Source organism: Heloderma suspectum, chromosome 2 (genome assembly GCF_057233095.1).
Source record: "Heloderma suspectum isolate Gila_16-S chromosome 2, 16-S_ref, whole genome shotgun sequence".
NCBI classification, from domain to species: Eukaryota; Metazoa; Chordata; class Lepidosauria; order Squamata; family Helodermatidae; genus Heloderma; species Heloderma suspectum.
In genome coordinates this window covers 141,674,184-141,693,157 of record NC_139459.1, presented here as the reverse complement: position 1 = coordinate 141,693,157, position 18,974 = coordinate 141,674,184, and the positions used below count along the sequence as shown (strand labels likewise).

The window sequence follows — 18,974 nt, the reverse complement described above, 5'->3', positions numbered from 1 at the left end:
ATATGGCAGGCAGGTACATCATGGCCCTCTCCGTGCTGGGAATAGCTGTACCTATTGAATTTGGATGGTTTTCGTTTCAGTTCATCTTGTATAAGAATTAAACAATAAGAAGAGATTATAAACAGCATACTATAACCAACCAAAAGAATTGGGAGAGGGAGAGAAAATTAAGAAAGTATATGATAGCAGTTTTTAAATATCTAAAAAGCTGCCAAAAAGGAGAACAACTGCCTCCAAGGCCCACAGATGGAAGAACAAGAAGCAACTTATTCAAGTTACAACCAAACAGATTAGAGCTGGGCAACAGGAAGATATGCTACCAAGCTGTAACAACTACACGCAATTAAACAAGCTGTTGAACAAAAGTTGCCCAGTTGTGTTGGCTTTGGTGGAGGATTTTCATAAGAGACAGGATGAACATCTACCTTAGGGATGGTTTTAAGTCAGCAATCGTAGAGAGCTGAATTAGATTAATCCTAACATGCATCCCGATTCTTGTAAATTTTCCAATTCTTTCTATTAAGACCCAAGACAGGAGGATTTTGCAGATGGAGCTGTGTAGTTAAGACTCCAAAAGATGAACTGCAGTTGGCTGTCTGGCTGGGGAAGAGACGAGGAGCAGGGCAAGCGATTGTGTGTTCTGCACTGCTGCACTTAAGGCTGCAATCTTACACAGGCAGGCCTAGTTCACACACAACAGATTAGGTGCTTACACTGTTCCTAGACTGTATAAATTATGCAAATTGAGAGAGAGTTGAAAATGGTTTGAGACAGGCAACACTTCCCACGCTGTACATATAATTTATTTTATCCCACTGTAACCCCTGGTTCAAACAGGCTTTGCAGGTTTTTGAAACAATACAAAGACCTGTTTACTAGAGCTGAAAGTAGGATGTGAGTACACACTATAGCAGGAAACCCTCTTTCAAACCACCTTTAACTCTCTGAAAAAATACTCTCCTCTGTCTCCCTAGCCTTGTACCCTACTCTTCCTCAGAAGAGACTGCATATGGCTCCCATGGCATGGCGTGTCCCACCCAGGCGGCTGCTGCCAGGGCCAGATCCTGTAAGCTTCAGCAATCGAGAAGGGAAACTATTTAAACCTGGAGCACAGTAAACCTCTCACAGCAAGGGGAATTTCCACTCTGGAATAAGTGTTCCAATGTGCAACTCCAATACTTGAGAACTGAGCACTGAGACCAAACAAAGGATATAACAGCTTTATTTCTTCAATTCCCACCTGGTGGGGGTCTCTCATTCACAACCGAGTTGTCTGAAGGAGTCCAACGGCCACCACAGCCCTGTCTGCCTGACCAAAAGCATGGCAGCAAATCAAACTGGCTCTATGTTGAGTTAAAAAGACCTTGTTTACATGGATCTCACTGTCTTGTAAAATGCAGTGAATGATCACGGCAAGGACAGGAAAATTAATCATTGTGTGTCTAAAGCCCTAGATAATAGAGGGCACGGAGTCATCTGGACTTGCCTAGCAGGGGAATACATCAGTTGTGATTTAAGAGAGCTTTTGACAAGTTTCAACTCAAGTTTGTAGTAACAGTGTTTTTTCCCCCATTCAGGCTGCACAGATCTGCCAGGAGAGGGGGAATTCCAGGTAACGAAACTGCAGTTGTAGGTAACCCAGTTTCCTATATCCATTTGCCTTTTCTCTCCATCAGCAGAAGGCATTTGCAAGGAAGAACTGTAATACTACTACTGGGGTGGGAGGGGAGAGAACAGTCTCTTCTTCCAGTATAGGTTGATTTGTGTGTAGAGGAACCACGTCTACCGGCAAATTTCTCTTCTCTCAAGGAGTTTTAAGGATAGCTGTATATTAATTTTTAAGTGTGGCGCCCTACATTTCAGATGAATCAAGTCTATGAAGAGCAAAGGCAAGGTAGACTTTCCGCAAACCTTCCCATTTTCCCACACCCCTAATATACAAAGGGCAGCCTTATTCTGCTCTCCTTATGGGCACCTCTAAACCTCCAATGCACCCCGGTTCCTCCCCAGGGCCCTTGTATAGGGGAACCCAACCTTCTGCCCTGCACACAAAGCAATACACATTTTAAACCATCCAATATTTATCCAAAAGCATGCCATTCTTTGTGTTTGTGTGTTTTTGATATTTTTAATTTTGCATATTGTACTTTTAATGTTCTAACCCTTTGTAAACCGCCCAAAGAGCTTCAGCTATGGGGAAGTATAGTAATGTAAAAATAATTCCCCCCACCCCAGATTTCATCTCCCCCAAAGGGGTGGGTGTGGGTGGGCACAAGGCATGGCTCAACAGATGATCTTCGTAAACGGGGTGTGTGTGTGTGTGTGTGTGTGTGTACGTTATAGTTACAGAAATGCATCCAACAACAATAAACCAACCCAGAGAAAAGGGCTGTCTCTGTGCTGTGTGTGGAACAGCCACGAGCCAGCTGTGCAGCAGTTTGAAATCATGACCTGATTTTTCAATTAGGCTTCCCCTCCCCACTTCCCTCCCCCTTTCTACAAGCCATCTGACACAAGGATGGGGGATCTGCGGGAGAAAACGGGGGGGGGGTCGCCTCCCAAGCCCCAGTGACACGGTTCCAGTTTCTCCAATGCACACCCAGACCCCTTTCCCCAAGTTGGGGGGAAGGTAGGGAAATCGAGCAGTTGGCAATTCGACTCTGCCCAGAAAAGTACCCACCTGGCTGATGCTCTCAGGATGCTATATTAGTGCCGAAGGATCTCACCGAAGAGGAACAGCGGAGGATGAGCTAAACTGTGATGCGTTGAGCTCCCGAAAAAGCTTCCATTCGACTGCTCTCTTCTCGCTGTTGGAGATCTCTCTTTCTCGCTCATGTAATTTTTTGCGGGATCCCCTAGAAGGGATCCATCTCCACTCCCTGCGCTCTTGCTAGCAGCAGCCTTTCGGCAGAGCCTCCTCTCGGAGGGAACATGCCCGCCGGCCGCCCAGCCAGCCCGTTTGTTGTCTGGGCTCCAAAAGCAGACCTCGGGGGAGAGTTCCCCGAGCCCACGCTGGAGGTTCCGGGTTCCCCCTTTCTCGCCTGGCCTTTCCCTCCTAGGACCTCCTTCCTCCGCCGCCCCAAGACCTTTTGCTTGGGAGATGCCTTGCAGCTCCGACCTTTTTTTCCGGCAAAAGCGCCACCTTGAGAGATTTCCTTCTGCAAACGCTCCTGCGGGTTCTCTCGTGCGCTTCTTCGTGGGACTTCTCTCGCTCGTCCGCTTCCCTTGCAAAGGGCCCCCGCTCAGATCAGAAGGGCGCGCGCACAGAGGAGGGGTCTCCGTTCCCCTCCGCAGCCTCTCGGAGGGAGCTGCAGACTCCGTATTTGGTCCCCTTCCAAGCAGACACCGGCGACGGCAGCTCTCGCGTTTCCCCCTCGCCTTGCACCGGCTCTGCCGGCCCCAAGCCGAGCAGCCCAGCGTCCTGAAGGCGGAGCTCCACGCTCCCTGCCAGCAGCAGGCTTGGAAAGGATCCTCAGAGGTGATCCAATCCACCCCTCTCGTTACAGAAAGGCTATTCAGCCCAAGCTCAGCAGTGATCACTTTCTAAACCGAGAGGTGCCCGCGCTCAAACCTGCCTAAGATGCTACCTGCCCTTGCTCCTTAATATTAGACCTAAACGCACTATTTTCTCAGTCTCACCCCGTCTCCAGTTTAGGGGATAATATAGCAGCCTGCCTTACAGAGCTGCTGCTGAAACTGTGGGATGATGTATATGAAGCTCTTCGAATACTTGAAGCATGCTTTTCAAAGGGTCAATATTATTAAGTGTGGGGACTTAAGAACATGATAGCTTGGTAGAGAGGGAAAGCCATTCTACCTGTGCCCAAAAGCAATTTCTTTACTATGAAGACTGTCAGTTAATTAAATAATGGTTAGGCAATTTGTCATCTGTCATCCAAACGAGAAATTGATGAATATTTAGGGCTGGCATATTACCAAAGCTGCAATATAAGTTCCAATTTTGAAGTATTGGAGAGAGCTTACAATTTAACAACAAAAGCAACCACTCCTTTTTAGAAGAAAGACATTATTTAACGTTTTTCCCATTCCATATTGCTGAAACACACCAGAAGCAAAATAGCTGCAAAGATTAATTTGCAACTCCACCAGTTAAAGTTATCATCACGGATTAAACTAGCTCCCATTGACTAGATCATTAAAGCTGTAGTTGATTAATTCAGCAGTTAAAGCTTGTATTTGGAGGGAGAGGTCATGTGGTTTTACTTTATTCAGGTTATGCTATAACACCTGTAGTGTGCCTTTCTTTACCACCACCAATACATAATTTCTGCCTACAGGGCCAGTAATATAACAGTAATTTTTTAAGTGCAGGCACTCATTATGATAGTCCTGATAGCCACACTCCCAAGAAGAGTCCAAAAATACAGGCAGCCATGTTGATCCACCAGTTCTGGCAGTTTTCATCACCAGGAGCTTTGGTAGAGCTAATGGGTCTTAATTACCCATTCAGGACTAAGCCACCCCAAAATACTTTGCAAAATAATGTAAAGGGAACAATACATTATTGCTGGGAAAATTCATCCTCCCCAGCTCAGCTACTATGAGAATAAGAGGAAACAGGGAATTCTGAGAGGGGCGGCAGATGATGTCAGCATCCCTGCTAATAAAATAAGTGCTGATGTTGCATCCCTGGGAGTCCTGGCTCCACTACACCACTCCACTACAGGGCTACTCAGGGGGGCTGGTATGCCTCACTCAAGAATTTCAAAACCATAGCTTCATAACAGGTACATTTCCATGTTAACTAGAAAATGCAAACTTTTTCATTTACATATGACAAGCCTGTACATTTTCTAGTGTGTCACACTCACCCAAACGGTGCGCAGGCCCCCTGCTGCTGTAGAATGTCTTCTTGAAAGCTTTCAAGAAGAAGGGATGCTGTGGTATAGGTCTTTTGGCATTAGACTAGGTTGGTAGTTTTCTGACTCTGTTCTAGGAAACTCCAGGGTTCCTTGGAAGCTTACCAGTAATAGCACACAAGCTCCTCTGCTAAATTGATTACCCATCACCAGCCCTCTTCCCCTGAAATGTGCAGCCACAGGAGGCATTTGGCCTGTTCTAGGTTACACTCTTTATTAACATGGGGCAACTTTGAAGCCCAAGAGTTCTGGCTACTGTCCTGTATGAATAGTACACATCCCAGAATTCTCTGCTACATAGTAAGGCATGCAAGGATCCTTCCACAAATCAGCATTAAAGGTCTGAAAACTATTGGACTATATAGGTTACTGGGGCTTCCTTCCAGTCCCACAAATCTGTGAATAGAACTGGAAAACCACAAAGGGTTATCTCACCCATTGCTCTACAAAGAAACAGAATACTAGAAATACAGAACTCCTGGCAAATTAACACAGAGATTACAGTGCCACAAGCAGCATTTAAGAAGGAAAATACACCAGGCCAGATAAATCTGTATAAACAAGGAAAACAGTTGTATCTGCAACCATTTTAGCTTAAGTACTTGGATTTTAGCTGATTTTGTTCCACTGACTCCTGCTGGACAAGGCTGCTTACAGACCAAGAGCAATTGGTATTCCAAATCTTCCAAGAGCAATTGGTTTCCAAATCTGGTGGAGGCTTATTGAAATTAGGGCTGTCAACTCCCAGTACTGTATTTCTTTGATAAGCCTTCGAACTGAAGCTTGCTAGCTTCTGCCCTTCTGGGAGAACCATGTCAAGCTTCAACTTGGATTAATTTGTGTCTTTCACAATTGGTTGTTTTGACATTTACATAGTGGAGGCAAAAGTAGCACAGCATGGCAGAAGGTATAGCTATTTAAACAGAAAAAAGATGAAGCAGGGTGACTAAGAGAAATATGTTGATAGCCCCTCTTCAAACCATGAATATGAAACTTCTCCGGAAGTGGAAAGTACAAATAGCAGAGACACACACACACAAATTAACATGGGGCAAATCCACCAGGAACTGTAAGCCTGTAAAAGCTTAATTGAAATCAATGGGAGCTGCACAAGAGTACTTTGTGGTATTAATAAACAGCATCAGAACCTAGGATGAACCTGGGAACAGGTTGCTTAGTGCTCCCTGCAAGGTTGTTTTCTAGGATAAGAGTCCAATTAATCTAGTGTTTAATTTCTACAAAGAAAGCTGCCAAAAGATATGCCTGTGTAGGCTGCAGCTACTCACTGATGAGGAAAATGCACTATACACATGCTCAGCTTCATGCTGTTCACCAATTACACATATTTCAGGGTTGAGATATGGCTTGCAAAACAGGCTGGTAATGCAGCCCTGCATCCACACAAATGTTGGACCCACCTAGAGTATCATAAGGCATATACTGAGACCCAAACTATGAGGGTGTATTCCTGGACTCGACCTTGAACCTGGATACCACAGTTTCTGTGGTGGCCAGGAGTGCATTTGCACAGCTGAGGCTAGTGCACCAACTGTGCCCATTCCTGGAGATTTCTGATCTAGCCACATTCACACATGGCTTAGTTGCATCCCATTTGGACTACTGTAATACACTCTACATGGGGCTGCCTTCAGAAATGGTTTCCAGGCAGAATTCAAAGTGCTGGTCATGACCTATAAAGCCCTATAGGGCTTGGGACCAGACTACCTGAAAGTCTGCCTTCTCCCATGAGCTTGCCCAGGTGTTAAGATCTTCAGGAGAGGCCCTTCTTTCAAGACTGCTGCCTTCAGAGGCACATATGGTAGCAATACGGAGAGGGCCTTCTTGGTGGCCACTCCCAGGCTGTGGAACTAAGTTCACTTCCTCTCTGCTGTCTTTCCACAGGCAGGCAAAGACCTTTGTATTCAAGTAGGCCTTTGGCATGTAAGCAGGTCTGTTGAGGTGAATGCTGCTTTTTATTCTGTTATTGTTTTAACTGTTTTAATGCATTTGTTTTATCATTGTTTTAATCAAGTTGTATTTATGATTGTAAGCCACCTTGAGTGCCATTTTTCTTGGTAGAAAGGCAGGGTACAAATCAAAGAAATAAGTATGTCCAGAAACACCACACGATACAGCGCTTCCTAGATTGCACAATGTCACTCCTGGGAGAGAATTAATATTCGATAATTCCACTTATAACCACTTTCTCTGCTTATGAAAGCCTAACATATCTGGAAAAAGGGTTCTAGCCTAGCTGTCTCATTACTGAGCTAGTTTTCTATGTGTAGAGAAGTTTTCATAGAATAGTCATATAATAATAGGGTTGAAGGGGCCTATAAGACCATCAAGTCCAACCCTTCTTTATATATAAGTAAGCATTCGAACTTACTGGAAGGCTCTATATGCATTTTGAAATGGTTCAAAGCCAGGAGAGTAGTACCACATGATATTTCTGAATGTATAGTTCAGTTACCAGAGATAGCAGGGAGCAGACGTGCTGGCTACCTTCACTCTAGATGATTTCCCTTCAATATTAGTGACATAGGACTTAGAATGCTATTTATATGCAATGGTGTTTTTATTTTTTAAAATGGGTGGGCAGACTGGTGCCAGCCTTTGCAGCACGTATTATAGGAAAAAAATGGGGTGATGGGTGGTAGAGGACAACAGATCCATGTTTCCAAATATGCCTCTAGAGGGTGTTTTGTGTCTGAAAATGCATACGAAACATGTGCTTGGGAGGTGTGACTGACCAAGGCTCTTCCTGGGCATGTCCTTATCCAGTTTGAATGCCCTTCAAAGATTACAGAAAACATTATGGTTGACCCACAGTGGAATAGCAGGAACCTGTCTTCGCTGTAACATGTAAATCAGCTTGTTAGACATTTTCATACCTAAAGCAAGAAGCCAGAATGACATCCATCCCAAGCACATTTTAAAAACAGTAATAGTAATAAGATGGAGGTAGGAAAATGGCACCCCTTCTAGAATCTACTATATGAAGCAACTGTTTCATGTCACTTGACGTTAATGCCAGCACTGGGACACATGCAATATTAATGATTTAACAGCTACTTAGCACCCCCCACCCCCTATATAAGTCTTAACCCTAGCCACAGGGTACTCTGACAAGATAGGCCACCTTTTACAAAAACAAAACCTTGTGTAAGGCCCCCTCCCTGCTCCCGTCCTCATTAAGCCCTTAATCACGCACACTCCCCATTCTTCATCCCTGTAACAAGGCCAAACTACATTTATTTACTATTGGCTCACACTTGGCTCTTGTTATCCCTCCCTGCCTCTCACATCTGCCCCTGCCCCCATCAGATTTTTGAGGGCATTTGTTGCGTATGCCGTAACAAGTAGGCATTCAGAGGTGAGCCTATAGTTTCCACAGAATTGAATGCAAACTAAGGTCACCAACTGTTAGGACGTTTATTGTCCCATTTGGTATTTTATTTCAGATTCATGAAAGAAAGAAAGAAAGAAAGAAAGAAAGAAAGAAAGAAAGAAAGAGAGGAAGGAAGGTTGGTTGGTTGGTTGGTTGGTTGAATGTAGCAATATTTTTCTTGAGGGGGGTCCCCCCCCCATATTTACCCCACATTCTGCTCTGCACTAGGCTGTGCTCCCTGGCCTGTCCAAATTGCTCGGTTCCATCCCCTGGCCAATCAAAACTCACCTGGTGCTACCCAATTATGGCACACTCTGGACTCCGCCCCAACCTGGTATTTTTAAATCACAAGTTGGCTACCCTAATGTAAGTGGCACAGTACGGATTCCAAAGCCTTCCACAGCACAGCCACACATCTTTGATTCCCCTCAGTGGGATTTTAGCCACAGCCATTTACTATCAACTCCCCCCAGTGCCTCACCCCTGCACTCCACTCTCACGGCTGGATAGCTTGACACATATTAAATAGGATCTGATCCTGACAGCTGCTCAAACAAAGGGATTGGGCAAGCTCTTTGTAATTAAAATAGAGCCGTAGGCATTCAGCTCTTCTCAGGATCAGTGCTTTGGCTCAATATGTGTAGTAAATTTCTTCACGTCTCATTCCCCTTTTCTGCTCCCTTTTTTACTACAAAGAGGAGCAGCTGACCCATACCGAGGAGCAGCAGTGGGCTCAACCACTGCACCAGAGGTAGGGAAATGAGATGTAGCTGGTTCACTCAAATGATTATAGCAATATTTCTCCCCTTCTGTGCTAATGGAATGGCCTGTGGTCCCCCTTGTCCCCCTCCTTCTCCTCGAAGTGAAAGCAGAGACTGAAAGCCCTACTGCTTTGAATGAAGTTTGGGCAATGTTCCTATAGCCACAGATGTACACATATGCAGCACCAACAACCAGACCTGCTGCTTCAAATCCCTGTACTATCAGGGCGGGAGGAGAGGCTCTCTCATTTGGGTTTTATTTCAAGGCAATTCCGAATGTTTCAATTTATCCTGCCACTAGATTTTGCTATGTATGCATTTTAATGAAGGCTTTGCCACCATTGCAGCAAAACTTTGCAAAAACTTCAGGTTGCCAAAGTTCAGATGGGAATGCAAACAAAACTGCACTCAGCACCACCACCAACTACACACACACACACTGAAATAAGGTTGCATTATCTTAATGTTCCAGTAGCCCCCATTTACTAAAGAACGCCCACATTTTCTAGTTTCTGTTCCTTGATAAATCCCTATTTGATTCCTCATTTTGTCTTTTGAGATTATGTCAGGATGCCTTTTTTTCTTTTTCTTTTAGTGTGCACTAGAGCTTCTCAGGTTTCAGCCTCTTCCCTACTGGTATCTATAAATTAAATTTGAGGTTGGGAGGATGCAAGCCACACAAAATGCCAGTGCACTGTTTCCTCTCCATCACGCCCTCCTTCGTTGTCTATCCTCCAGACAGTAAAAGTTGCTGAATGCGTTTTGAGTTGCAGGTTTTCTGTAAAAAAACAAAACAAAAACAGATTCATTGAGGGATTAAGCCTTCTATTAAACATAGCATTCTTTGAGGGGGGCAGGGGGAGAGAAACTGTTATTGGCAGTTTATTAACACATCCTGCTTCAGAAGTCAGTGATGGGCAGGATTTTGCCGAGCAAATAAATATAGCATACAGCTGGTTGAGTATGGAATGGTGGGGCTCAGCCAGTGACCATGGTGGGCAAATAGGGGGTGTTACAGGTACACTAAGCCCCCCTCTTCTTTCCCTCCCTCCCTCTCTCTCTCTCTCTCTCTCTTTGAAATGGTGGAGGGTCTGAGAATTAATCCTACTTCTGAGCAGAGCAATGGAAAAAATACTGCTTTGAGACAGCCAGGTCAGACCTGTGTGTGAGATTCATAAAGTAACACAAGATGGGTAATGCAGACTAAAATGCACGCAGAATCATATACATTAGACATGCCAGAAAAGCCCCCAGATATGTGTATTGTGAAGTTTCTGTATACAAAGTACAAAGAGAAAAAAAGGGGGGAGTGAGATTTTTGAAAACAAAAGCCAGAATGAAAAGCATAATCCATGTGATAAATCCCCTTTTCTGTGGGGAACATGTCAGGTCCTGAGGAGAAAAGGGACTGGAATGTGCAGGGCAGACCACACAAACCAACGAGACAAAACCACCCATGAGGGTGAAGGAAAGGAGGGGTGAGCCAGACAAGAGGAATGGAGCTGAAAGGAAAAGAACGAACGAGATAGGCACAAAGAGACTGAGTGGCACAAAGATGCACACAGAGGAACAAGAACAGCATACAGAGAAAAGACAAGGCAGGGAGAAGATGGGTGGCGCTGGAGAAGAGGAGGTGAAAACAGGTAGCAAGGCAGTAAAACACACTGAACAATTCCAGCCTTTACATATTAGGAACCAAAGCTTCCCAACAATTCTGATATATTTTATATATATATGGAGTTGTGCAGCTGCATGCACAATGTCTAGAGAAAGTCTGTAGTTTCCAAAGTCTGAATGTATATACTCATCTGCTTTACATTGCTAGAGTTATTCAGACCTGTGCCTATTCCACAATTCCTTGCAAGCACAGACAACTTCTAGAATTTGGTAATGAGTGCAACTCTTTCTAAAGGTGGTAAATGTAGGCCTGAAAGTTGTGATTAACAAACTTGGCTTGATTCAGTAGTGGGCTTTACAAAATACAAACCTAACTATTCTCCATTGAAAATAGCTATTTTTCACCTCAGAGCTCAGTTCTCAGAGCAGATCCTGGCTGCTTCCAGATGAAGGCTTATTGTGGAATCACCAGGATTTGTTCACTCACATTTTACAGGAGGTCCACATGATCTCATCATCCATTTGTAATCTCCCTATGTTTTCCTAGTGCTGCTTCTGTCTTTTTTCTTAAAGCAGAAAGTCCAACTATTTTGTGAAGGAAAGAAGAGTGATACCATTTCCACAGATATAGATGGTATTTTTTTAAGAGTTGTGGATTTCATGTGGGCAGTGACCTATTGGGGAGGTGAACCTCTCGTAGTTCTGCACACACTCAGTATAACTTTTGCAGTGGACACCATTTTATCACTTATTTTTTTCCTCTTGATCTTTTAAAAAGCACTAAAATGCTTTCCCAGCTCTGTTTTTTTAATTAATAGCAAAATACCACATAAATGTAGTATTGCCCCATTTCAGTTGGGCATCAGGCCTGGGCATGGGACAGAAACAGCCTTGGTAGCCTTGGTGGATATGAGGAGGGCTCTGGATAGGGGCAAATGCTCCTTCCTTGTTCTCCTCGACCTCTCAGCGGCGTTTGATACCATTGACCACCGTATCCTCCTGGATCGCCTGGAGGGGTTGGGCATTGGAGACACCATATTGCGGTGGTTCCGGTCCTTCCTCACCGGCAGGTTCCAGAGGGTAGCACTGGGAGAGGAGGTTTCAGACCTGTGGCCGCTCACTTGTGGGGTGCCACAGGGTTCCATCCTCTCCTCGATGCTATTTAACATCTATGCGAAGCCACTGGGGGCTATCATCAGGAGGTTTGGGGTGCGGTGTTATCAATATGCAGGTGACACGCAGCTCTGCCTCTCGTTCAAATCTTCACCAAGGTTGGCCATAGAATCCCTGTCCAAATGTCTGGAGACAGTGAGTGGCTGGATGGGGAGGAATAAGCTGAAGCTGAACCCTGACAAGACCGAGGTACTTTTGGTGGGAGACAAGAGGAGGTTGGGGGATGTTGACCTGGGGTTGGATGGGGTACGGTTACCCTTGAAAGACCAAGTCCGCAGCTTGGGGGTCATCTGAGACTCTCAGCTGTCCATGGAGGCTCAGGTGTCAGCTGTGAGCCAGACAGCGCTGTACCAACTCCATCTGATACGGCGGCTGCGCCCCTACCAGTAGTACATGCCCTGGTCTTCTCTCATTTAGAATACTGTAATGCGCTCTACGTGGGGTTCCCCTTGAAGACAGTTTGGAAGCTGCAGCTGGTACTGAACACGGTGGCTCGCCTGTTTAAAGGCAGCCGTTGGCTAGATCACATCACTCCAGTGATGAAGGAGTTGCACTGGCTACCAGTTGTTTTCCGGGCCAAATTCAAGGTGTTGGTTTTGACCTTTAAAACCCTATACGGTTCCAGCCCAGCCTACCTCAAGGAGCACCTCCAGCAGCACCAGACAGGCCACTCAACAAGATCAGCCTCGGATGGCCTTCTCTCTGTCCCATCAGCCAGGACAGCTAGGCTGGTGAGGACAAGGGAGAGGGCCTTCTCTGTGGTGGCCCCCACGCTGTGGAACTCCCTCTGTAGAGAACTCTGCCATGCCCCCTCTTTAATGAGCTTCTGCCATGCATTAAAAACATGGTTGTTCAGGCAGGCATTTGGGGTGGGTTAGGGTATTTTTAGAAAAATGATGTTTTTAATGTAGTATTTTATTGTTTTAAACTGTTCTTTTATTATACATTTTCCAGAGTGGCTGGGTGACCAGCCAGATGGGCGAATAATAAATTGAATGAATGAATGGATGAATGAATGAAATAGTGTTATAGCACTATACACTGTCATTTTAATAAGGTGGTTAATGGTAGTGACTGTAAAGGGATTTTTTAAATTAGTGTTATAAGGGTATAGCACTATACCCCTATAATGCTAATCTGTAAAACATTAATTTAAAAATGCTTTCCAGTCACCACCATTATAGTGCTATAACACTAATTTCAGTAATATTTTGCTATTTTACTGTTTAATGTATAGCTTAAAAATTGCTTTAGCTCTACTTAAAAGATCAATTAAAGAAACAAACAGGTAATAAAAATGGCACTCCTTGCAAAGTATATAGTGAATGTATACTGAGCTGTGATAGGTTCAGCTGTCCGATACATCATGACTCACATCAAAACCATGCCCCTTAAAAGGGCCAGAAAAGGAGTGCTAAAAGCCATATAAAGCAGGAAATGCATATCTTGTGAATGGTGTTAATGTGCATTAATTGAAGTGAAGATTCCTGAGTGATCATTAAAGCACTTGAAAATGCATATGTGACTTGGTTATTTTTAGGGCATCTTCACAAGTAAGGCTAAGAACATTTTTTAGTCTGGAGTGCATCACTTACGAGGTTGCCAGCTTCTGAAAATAATTCTGTAGATGTGCATTCCACAGCAACTTGATGTGCAGACATTTGCTGGAGATAATGTTTATCACTTGTCATGAAAACCTTCACATGCTGAACTGCTAAGGTAGAATAAGAAGCTAAGATGTGATTTTTCCTGGCCAGTTTGCAACCTTGTCACTTGTGAACATAGTTGACATGAGACAGAAAGTGGGGAGAACCAATTTTAATTTGCACAAACTCGCTGTCCAACTCAGTCTTTACATCGGAATTTACAGAGAACTGCTTCAAATATCATTGCAACATCATCCCTAAACTAGAATAAAAGTCTAGTGGAACCTGCCCGCATCACACTACTTTAAAACCAAATTGACACAAGAAACTAAGGAGCATTTTTGTGCTATGTATGAACAGGGGCCAGTTTAGATGCTTTGAAATCCTCAACAGGAAGCATCCCAATGAACACAGAAGGAAGTAACTTCTGCCCTAGGGACGCCACAATTAACAGGTGCCACTCCTTGGCATGAGTGGAGTATACGGCTGGCCCTATCATGTAGCAAGGTGACACAGACCACTTCAGGTAGCAGAATTTAGCAAGGGGAGGGATGAAGGTAGGAATTTCTGTCTGAATGATACAGCAAGACTTTTTAAAGTGTTGACATTAGCATAGGGTGGTGGCGTATTTGGTGTTGTTTCAGACAGCGAAATGTGTTGGGCCAGCACTACGGGAGCGCAGTGGGCCTGTTCCCAGTAGAGGCTGGTCAAGGCCTAGGAGCCAGGGCTTAGGGTCTTGGGAGGGCTTTAGTTTTGAAGGAATCTGTGGTGGCTCAGGGACAATGGATTCAGTCCATCTTCCAGAAGGTTTCTGGTTTGAGACCTACCGCAGCTGACAGATATGCATTAGATGTTTGTTGAAATGTAGGAATGCCTCTTCCTTAAACCATGTTCAGATTAAACTAATGCAGTTGTCAAATTTGTATGGAGCTTTTAAAAAGGCTAACGTGAAATGTCAGATCTTGGCCAGATCTCAGCTTGAACAGCGGAGTTTTGGAAGATTTTTTTTTTTTGCCAAATCTCCTCATGCTTCCTGAAATTTGAGTGCTGGCCTGACATAGACACATTGCAACTTGTCATGAGTTATTTAACGCATGACAATCCGCGGTGCCTGCAGTCGCCAGGTTGCGTATGTCTTGCGAACCCAGCGAGCATGGGTTATGCGAGGGTCCTTTAACCCCATGCATAACCCACGTTCACTGGGTTCACACAACACAACAATCCCCAAGCGGGGGGTTCATATTCAAAATGGCAGCTGCACACACTCCTGCATGCGCTGCAGCCTCACCACAGCAATAACCCACGGTGGGCTGTCACGTTGTACGAACAGCCCCATAGAGTTTTAAAAGTGTATTTCCTACTCCCTTTAAAGCCTTCCACACATGTACAGAAGGCTTAAAAGTGCTGGAGAACACGTGTGGATTTAAAAATTAAATGTATGTGTTTTGTTTTATCTCTAACCCACCCTTTTTCCCAAGCAGGTTGTCAAGGCCACTTACAACAAACATGAAGATACATAACATTTAAATAAACATTTGCTAATTTTCTGACACTGGACACACTGACTGTGTGGTCATAGAATCATAGTATTGGAAGACAGCTGAAAGGGGAAACAAGCAAACAATTTTAAATAATCTATTTAGTGGGGGAGAACAGGCCTTTCAGTCCGCCCTCCTTTGGATTACATACATTTTTTTAAAATAACAGAGTTTTCTGATGACTCTTTCAAATAACACAGAACCAAAAACACAGCAAGCACTATTTCAGTTCAGCTCAGGTTTTCCATATCTGCCATGCCTTGTTTACATTTGTAAAATGCAGCACAAATAAGATTTTCTACTGGCATTCTACTCTGAATGAATGTCTTTCTTGAGGGTGAATGTTTCTGTCACCAGGCCAGGCTTGGAACCATCATGAACTTCTCACACGCCTGGTGCCAGGTATGTTTGGCCTCCAGACAAGGGAGTTTTGACATGTATATACCTGTATTCCTAGACCAAGGCTGTGCTTCTCAAGACTGTGCTTCTCAAGACCTGAATAGACACCTGCCTTTTATATGTCTAGTATAATCATTCAAAGCAGTTTCTATAAAAGACTTCAGACAGTGCTGTATGTATCTGAGAGTCACCCTCTGTGGCACACGCCATGGCAGGAGTAACACCCACCGCCTTAGCTTTTTTCCATTCCGTTAACTGCTATTACAATGACCTTCTCTATAGCTGGCTGGTATTTACATAGCTCTGTACCTTTAACAGCAACCTGACATCTACTCATACATTTAGCAGGTAAAACTTTACCTGGCATAGAGATGAAATGATGTGAAAAGCTTCACCTGTTTGATAGCGGTGTTGCAAAGTATGCTTTAATTTACATAGACTGACATGTAAACCAAACACATACCTGAGGGATCTTTTGGCGTTGAACTCTGGGCGCTTAGGAAAACCTGATTAGCCCCCCCCCCCCCCCCAGTTGACAGAGTCAGAGACCACAACAAGGTCTTTGAAAGCAATTCTTCGATTTATTAAAGGGGAATTCAAAATGAATTCAAAACACACATCAAGGGAATTAGAACTATACATACATTTGGGGAATTAGAATCATACATCAACACTCAGAAGGTTAAAGATAAGCATGTAAAGTCAATAGTGAAGTACACTGGGATGCATAGAAAAGTGTGTGTGTGTGTGTGTGTGTGAGAGAGAGAGAGAGAGAGAGAGAGAGAGGGCGGGGTAAGGAACTTTCAGCTTGCGATTATTTGAATGGGGGAGTAACAGACTGTTTGGGGGGATTGAGAGAGTTTTAGAGCAAACGCTGGGTTTGGGAGAAAGTGGATGAAGAAAGAGCTAAAGCCTAGGAGTTTTGGAGTTTGGTTTTGGGTGGAATATTAGGAAAAGGGAAGAGAAGAGAGAAGGGGAAGAAAAGATGATGCAAAGATTTACCTCTCCTTATCTGCTGGCTTGTAAAGTGATGGGAAGCTCTGTTGAGTTCCTTCTCTGGGAAAGAAGGGGGGGAAAGGGGGGGGGGTTGCTCTTCTGAGCAGAAAGGATGGAAAGCATCTTCTTTCTTTCTTTCTTTCTTTCTTTCTTTCTTTCTTTCTTTCTTTCCCTGGCTCCTTGTTCTATGAATTTGGGTTGCTGTTTTTATCCTTTTTTTCTCAGGATGTAATAATCAGAACAAAACAAAACAAGTCGTTCTTTCAAGATTACTTAAGGATGTAGAAAAGTGGATTTTTTTGGTGTCATACATTAAGGGAAGAAAGAAGACAATGGGATTCTCTTTCTTTCCTGATGTAAAGAAAGGATGGGAGTTAATGGGTGCATATTTCTGGCTTTCACAGGTTCAGGTGAACAAGATAGCCAGGGGGATTTTGGTGATGGTCTTAAGCAAAGGTGACAAAAGAGTCATGTAGGCATGCTTGCTTACACAATAGTGGGTATCTTACAGCTTTAAAAGGCATTGAATTCTTTATTTTTCTTTCTATTTGGCTTAAACAGGAAGGTTAGAAATCAGCATAAAATATTTTCATGGTGGGGGCTTCTGTAGTTGTTGTATTGAGGCAAGATCTGAAATTTGCAAGTGTTAACTGAGGAATTAAGGCAATCAGAGCACAGTGGCTGGCCAGAAAGTTTATGCCAGAAGTCTGCATCTCCTCTTGGGTTGTGCAAGGCCTTAACATCCTATGGGACCTGTTTTTCTGCCCTTCTCCAAGACCAAAAAACCTTAGGCCCCTTCCAGATGCAGGCCACATTTTCCCAGATCAGTAGAATTTTGGGGTACTTCATAGCAGTATGTCTCGCACAATTAAAAGCACAAGAGCACGATAGGCGATTGGAGGGGGTGGGGGAAGGTGGCAACCCTAAAACCAGCATAAAGCATGTTATCAGAGTGCCACCTTTACTGCAGTGCAGTTTGCCACTGAGCACGCAATCTGTCCAGTCACCAAACAAATACCTATCACCTGTCCCAAAATCTTACAATCACCCTATGAGCAGGGCTTGCCGATTTTTAAACTGTTCCCTTGTACAGTGCCTTTAACAGTAACTTGATTTGCAAAAAGTGTGTTGAATCAAGATTTAAGCACATGCATCTGGGCTAGCAGAAGCAGATTTTCCTGCCCTCTCCTCAGGGTGGCTCTCAGGTACTCCAAATATGCTACACAGAGGGTCAGGGGACTCTGCTAAAGGGCTAGGCTGTGGTGTGGGGCCATCTCCCAAAATGGGACTAAAACACCCTCCATGAGTAGCAGGTGATAATACTTAACCCCATGAAAAGCAAAGCTCCACTGGCTTTCTGCAAATCCAGCTGATGTGGAAGACACAAGAACAGGCTAGGCTGTTATCTTTCTGGTCAGTTGGCAATCGTACTCAAGTCTATTATTGTGTTAGGGAACATGGTACAAATCCAGCTTACAAGCACAGTACGACTCTTCCAGAAAGATCATGATGCTTGCTGCTTTAGGATGACATAAGCCAAATTGATATTGCCTAGTTCCCTGATGTGACTGCAGGTAGGGATGTATGGATTCCGTACATTCCATTCCAGTCGGGAATCCGCCCAGGCGGGAGGCAATCTGTCGTTCCCCCCCCCCCGGAATCCTCCGGAGCAGCTCCACTCCAGGAGGATTCTGCGGAGCCGCACTCTGGCTCTGTACCGCTGGCGATACGATAATGGCAGCCGCCATTACCGTATCGCAAAGGATCTGGAGCCGGAGTGCCGGTCTGCAGGGGATCCTCAGGACGCGGAGGTGAGTCGTGCCGCTCCGCTGCGGATTCCGGAGGCCAGATTCCAAAGAATCTGGGCTCATTTGAGTCTGCGGCAGAATTCTCTGCCATCCCTAGCTGCAGGAGTGTGTGTGAGCCAGTCATCAGGGCTGGCTAAACCATTGCACTAAATGCGCTGTAGCATGGAATAGACCTTCTCTGTCAGAGAACCATGGAAGTTAGTCTTGCAAGGCACGAAGGGCTCAGTCCTATGCATGTTTAGACAGAGAAGAGGCCTACAACTCCCAGCTTGCCCCAGCCAGTATGGCTGGCTGGGGCATGCTGGGAGTAGTAGGCCTTTTCTCTGTCTAAACATGCATAGGATTGAGCCCTAAGAGAGGGGCCTTTTCTCAAAATAAAAAGAGCAAGTCCACCATACCTAAGGGTGGCCAAACCATCTCTCTGTGTGTTCTGTTCAAAATAACATGGCCACCAATTTGGATGGCTTTAAAAGGGAGTTAGACAAATTCATGAAGGAGAAGGCTATTGATGGCTACTAGTCCTGATGGCTATATGCTATCTCCAGTACCAGAGGCAGTATGCGTATGTACACCAGTTGCTGGGGAACATGGGCAGGAGGGTGCTGTTAAACTCATGTCCTGCTTGTAGGTTTCCCGTGAGCAGCTGGTTGGCCACTGTGTGAACAGAATGCTGGACTAGATGGACCCTTGGTCTGATCCAGCACGGCTCTTCTGATGTTCTTAATATAATAATATAACATACAATATTTTTACTAGCTCTGCTGC

At 44.6% G+C, this 18,974-nt stretch overlaps 1 protein-coding gene across 2 annotated transcripts in view; it reads right to left on the bottom strand.

Annotated features, from left to right (window-relative positions):
* The window catches only part of LOC146352883 (ephrin type-B receptor 5), a 182,390-nt gene extending 178,967 nt beyond the window's left edge, over positions 1 to 3,423 (bottom strand). Inside the window, exon 1 of one of the 2 annotated variants that reach the window (XM_084835088.1) lies at positions 2,681 to 3,423. The gene's annotated coding sequence lies outside the window, so the exon portion shown is untranslated. The remainder of the gene's footprint in view (positions 1 to 2,680) is intronic. The other variant, XM_084835089.1, reaches the window with a different exon arrangement.
* Between the last annotated feature and the right edge of the window lie 15,551 nt (positions 3,424 to 18,974).